This window comes from Ursus maritimus, unplaced genomic scaffold, assembly GCF_017311325.1.
Source record: "Ursus maritimus isolate PB19 unplaced genomic scaffold, ASM1731132v1 scaffold_1, whole genome shotgun sequence".
Lineage (NCBI taxonomy): Eukaryota > Metazoa > Chordata > Mammalia > Carnivora > Ursidae > Ursus > Ursus maritimus.
Genome location: NW_024423343.1, coordinates 8,833,077 through 8,839,026, shown reverse-complemented (window position 1 = coordinate 8,839,026; position 5,950 = coordinate 8,833,077).

Genomic DNA, 5,950 nt, shown 5'->3' with positions numbered 1-5,950 from the left:
GTCCCTGTGTCCAGAATACATGTGCCGAGTGTTGTAGTCTTTCCTCAGAACCTCACGGGCTCACAGCCAGAATTATGTACACCCACCCTGAGGTGCGCACACACCCATGACACACGTGGGCATTTACCCCCCTCACACACATACACACCCAGGGACGTACCCTAACCTAGAAACACACACACACTTATCAAAGATACAGGTGCAGAGACACAAGGACCAACCCCCCACACACACACCCTCAAGGACACACACACACAGAGCTAATGCTCTCAGATGGCACAGCCCTGAACCACACTTAGATCCTATGGAGCTCTGTCACTGCACAGCTGACCCACGGCCTCCTGTCCCTCCGCACGACCACAGTCCTGGTGTCCCAAGCATCCCATGCCCAGAGCCCTTAGCAGGAGAAAAGGTGGCAGATCCTTCAAGAGACACCCAGAGAGGACGGAGCCAGGGGGAAATTTGGCCTGCGCCAGTGACAGCGACAGGAAGATTCACCTTCCTGCCATGTGGCTCAATTCAGTTTACTCATGGCAGCCCACGGGCCAGGGGAAAGCCCCCCGACCTCCGACCACCTCAGGATGCAGTTGGAGAATTTGAACATATCCCTGCAGGTTGCATTCCAAAAGTCTTTTGGTTCTCGAAGAGTCCCAAACCCAATCAAAACAACTAAAGAACGACTCTTATGGAGGATTAATATGAGAAATGAACAATGCCGTGCTTACGAAAGTGAGACATTTGGTTAATTATGATGTATCTTGCGTGAAAAAAATTGTATTTGACTTTCAGCAACACAGAACAATACATAAGCTACGCCATAGCTTTAAGGGAATAAACTTGGATGGAATTTTTTGCAAGGATTACAGCGATGCGAATAAACAAGCAGTTGATAGTGAGAAACAGGAAAGAAAATGCAAGTGATGGGACGAAANNNCCCTAGACTTCTGCAAAATGGGCCAATAAAAATTACATCTGGCTAGCCAGGGGAATAAGGTCACCATCTGCAGCGTTCAGAGATGCCCTCTTTGTAGAAGCAGAAGGAGTCCGGCTTATCGAGTGTGATGCTGAGGACACACTCTTGCTAATTTGCCATTTTGGAAACTTCCAGCTTTACATGATATGTTGCAATTCCCTGACAAAGTTGATGGCCTGCCGTGTGCACACCATTGGGAATACACAGATGAATAAAACTTTCTTTAGACTCTAAGGCTTCTTGGAGGAGATGGTGCCTGAGCTGGGGGTGGAGGAGACGTAGAAGGAAACATGGAGACCAGGGGACCAGAATGAAACAAGGATATGGTTAGTAGAACCAACAGCGGCTCTGAGCTGCTGACACTGGGACTAGTTGGGTCATGGGGGAATTCACAAGGAGATGCAGCATGGGCTTCGGGACTAGGCTGGGGGCGGGGAAGCAGTTCCACTTTCGACTCAAGGGTTTGGGGTACCCCAAAATGCCACCCACTCTCCACGGAGATATAGAAGGGGGAGTGATCAGGGTAAGTATGATGGAGGAAGCTTGTGGGTTTGTAGGAAATAATTCATAGTGTAAGAAAAAAATCAAGAAGCTAACTCCAGGGAAGAGAACTAGTAAACGGGTTGGTGGAAAGATTGGAACTCATGAAGACAGAAAGGTCAGAGGCACGACCTACAAGTCACAAAAGACAAAGGAAGGGTCAAGGCAAAGGGCTAGCCAACATGCGAAGGAGCCTGGAAGGTGAGGCGGGGCCGGTACTAAATCTTGGGAGGGGAAATCAAGAACATTTATTGACGGCGATGCCTTTAGAGACCCTACCCACCCAGAGCACCCAGGAAAGCATCCAGTAGTAGGTTTCAGCTTATGGAAATCCACTGTCTATAAAAACTTTGAGTCCAGCATGATCCCGAAAGATAAATTGGCCAAAGCTTGTCAAAACACAAAATGAATTACTGGAACCTTATTTACCAGCCAAGCTACCCTGGGCTTATTAGGTGGCTTGGCTGGAGCCTAAGTGGTAAGTAATCAATATTTATGATGATTCCTTTTATATAAGTAGTAACTCTTTGGTCTGAACTGAGCCAGATCTCCTAGGCCAAAAAATGTTTCCCTGTTTTCCTTTTGCCTCTCTAGTCTCCCAAGTCTATTAATAAATTTTAAAACACGTATTAATAAATTAAACACAAATTTAACACTTTTTTAAAAGATCGTATTTATTTATTTGGCAGAGAGAGAGCCAGAGAGCACAAGCAGGGGAAACAGTAGAGGGAGTGGGAGAAGTAGGCTCCCCACTGAGCAGGGGGCCTGATGCGGAGCTCAAACCCAGGACCCTGTGATCATGACCTGAGCCGAAGGCAGACGCTTAACCAACTGAGCCACCCAGGCACCCAAATTTAACAAATTTTAAATTGGGTTCCTTGAATAAGATGGCCCTGATTCTAGGTTGGGGCTTACGACATAGACCGGAAACATTAAATAAAAACATAGTACATAATAATTTGTAATTTTTTGCGTGTGGTTCTGGGTAACAATGTGAGCCATTGAAAAGTCTTGCCCTGGCTTGTTCAAAAAAAAAAAAAAAAAAAGCATCATGTGGCAAAAGTCCTCAGGTAGGAGAACATCAATGCTAATTTCTCAGAATCTGCAAACTATGTAGCAGTTTGAAATCTCCAAATAAAACAGAGAATTGACCAGATGTTTGAATCCTTTAAAATTTGTTGAGTCATTTCTCATATTAATAATGGGGGCGGGGGGGGGGGTCATGTAACACGTCACATAAAAAGCTGGCCAGGCAAGGACCTTCTGAACAGCCACTTGGGGAATGAGGCTCTCGGGATGGGCTTCATATGGGATTGGTTTTCTTTACAATAGACCACGTAATGCTGCTTACTCCTTCTAAAATATGTAAGAAGTACAATCAAAGCTCTCTTTCTATAACCAGATGACCAAAAGATGGTTGAGCCAGTCCTGCATACCTGAGCCTTTTGCCCCATTTTTCTATGAAATGGTTTGAACAAGTATTTATATTGCTTTGGAAACTATTCGCTATTTCCTGAGGGCATCTCATCTGAGGGAAGGAAAGGTGGGGCAGCTTAGCTGGTGCTGGGGATACTGGAATCAGGAGGAGAATAAGCGAAGATTCTAGATACTCTTTTGGCTTAATTCTACCAGCTCTGGAAACTATGAAACTCTGCAGAATCCCGAGCAGTAGGCAAAGGGGAGGGCTTGGAGGAGGTCTGGGCCCTTATACCCAGCCACCCACCATGGCACAGGGTAGCCATAAGCTCTTCATAGGATCTCATGCCCTTGTTTCTTTTCATTCCTCTTGAGCCAACGAAGGGCACCATTTTGGTTGGAGGAAATATGGCCTCCAAGTCCAATCGTTTGTTCACGAGAACCTTGATTTCAGCTGCATCTCTTCCGGGTCTCGGTAAACAACTTCCAGTTAAAGCATGAGGGCCCGACCTTTCTTAAGAGTTCATTAAATGTTGCCCCCAAATAGCACTTAGGAAGGAAAGTGGGCTACAACATGGCTCCCATCTCACCACCTGAGGTTGGAAGCATTGTGCATCTTGGAAGCTTGTCTTAAGAGGACAAGTGTGCAAGATGGACAGTGATGGACCAGCTAACAATGAGCCCTTTCTTAGCCCTGGGGGCCTGGCTGAGCCTCTGAGAACCCAGTGCTTACTACTGCCCCGGGCAGGAGCCTGGGGTGCTCTGGGTGACAGAGTCCCTTTCCCATGGATCCAAGGAGTTGGGTCATTAGTTTCCTGACTTGGGAGAACATTGCCCAGCTCTGTCCTTGTCAACCTGTCTGAGATGCTGATGCCCAGGGGAGCAGAAGTTGTCCCAGGTCATAGCGAGAGGGGAAGGTCCACAGGTCTGAGGTGATTGGGACCCTGGGCATAACAAGCACCAAATGTTTCCCAGAGAAGTTTCCAAACCAAAAAGAGGACAAATGCTCTAGGGTGATCTTCACAGAAGTGGTCCACTTCTGTTGTCCTATGAAGACTGTCGCCTCCAGGCTACCCAGCTCCCCAGGGTCACAGAAATCTGGACTTCAGGGAAGGGAGGTGTGTCTGGGGAAGGGTTACCACTCCCCCCACTCCACCCCCAGACAGCTCCCTAGACTGCCATCCCCACCCAGCAGCACTCAGAGCTATGTCCAGCAGGCCCAGGGTCAAAGTGTCCTGCTGGGCTCCAGAAAGAGCCAGTCCCCCTACCCTTGATCTACGGGGCACCCCAGATTCCTGCCACATGGGGCCTGGAGGATGCAGATGGCTGGGGGAGCTAGAGCCTCCCAGGAGCAGATTCTTTGGCCTGTGCCTGGACCAGGGCCCAGCAGAGGCTCCACTCAGGGTAGGACTGACCCCCAGAGAAGATGGTGGGCTCAGGAAGGGTCTTATGGAGGGGTCTTCCCAGCCTGTCCATCTCCCCACCAGCCCTTGGCATTAGAATTTAGAGCTCAAGGATGGGGTTTCCTGGCAGGCCTCATTCACTTTATAACCATCTGCAAACTAGAGGCCATGAGAGGAATCTGGGCTCCCCTGGCCTATGAATCCTAGAGAAGAGGCATCAGTCAGAGGGTCTGTCTTCAGAGCATGAACTTTCACCCCACGGGAAGGCCATTATCAAGACTGAAGTCTAGGGACTAGAAGGAAGTATAATTCTGGACGCTGCCACACCAGGCTGTGCCCCCCTCGGGGAGGTTCTTGGGGGTCGTCCCTCCCCGTACTTGGCCAATACTCACCTTCCTCGGGGGACGTGCCGCTGCTTTGTGGCCACCACAGTTCAGGCTGTCTGGCCCATCCGGACAGACAGAAGAGTATAAACATGGGTGCCCCCCATTTCTGGCTGGTCCAGCCTTTTCCTAGTTCTGTCCTGGGTGGGAAACAGGAGTAGCCCTGGCTGCACTGGGGCCTGTAGGGAAGGGAGTTAAGGACGGTGTGGAGGCCACGAGGCCCAGGAGGCTCAGAAAAGCTCCCCGCCCCCCAGACTTCACCTCTAGCTGGAACTCCCTCCCACAACACCCAGGAGCCTCGGGCTGCCCCCAGGGAGGCTGCGGGAACAGTCCTGACCCAGGAGGACGCTGATGGCCAGTTACAACTACAGAGCCAAGCAGCTGCCCTCTGAGGGCCCAGGACCCACAGTGAGCAGGGTGTTTGCTTGGCAAAGGGTCCCAGCGCCACCCCCTGGGCCTCCATGGCCCAGCACCTTCTAGCAGGGCTCCACCCCTCCTCCCACTGCCACAGCCTCCCTCTGCCAAAGGGAGCCCTGGTCGCTGTCTCCTGGGGAGGCTGGCTTCGGGATGGGGTAAGTACCAGGCACAGGGCACCGTTGCTCCTTCTGAACAATGGGGACAGCGCTTGGCCCCAGGGAAAGAACAGCCCTGCAGGGGAAGGTACCCTGAGTCCACTGAGCCCAGCCACCCCCTCCCAGTGGGAACTCTGAGAGCATGGAGGGGCCCAAGTGTGGACACAGAGCAGTTTGTCATGTTTCTTGGGCCTATGGCCCGATCCCGAGGAGGGGCGCCCACCGGCTGACCCGGGCCAGACCCCCATGTGGCTGAGAACTCACTGGGGGAGATGAGGGCTTCCTGGAGCACTGGAGGGCCCACAGGGCTGCCCCGCAGAGGCCAGGCACATGCTGCTCCCTGTGCCCAGCAGGTGCCCGACTCACAGAGCTCCCAGAGATCCAGGTGCCCCCTGGTGGGGATGTCAGGTCCCTGGGCTGGTTTGCAGGCTGGCCCAAGGGTGGGGAGATGCGGGGAGGAGGTGACTGGGTGGGAGGGGAGTAGGGGCAGCTGAGCAGTCTGGCCAGGTGGCTGGAGGCCAGCCCAGGGCCAGAGGGAGGTCCAGGGCAAAGGCAGAGTGAAGAGCAGAGAGGGAGGCCACGCTGAAAGGGGGGAGGCAGGACCAGGACAGGGCAGGGAGGCCGACAGGGTGAGGGCAGCAGGGGACTCCAAGGAGCCTGTGG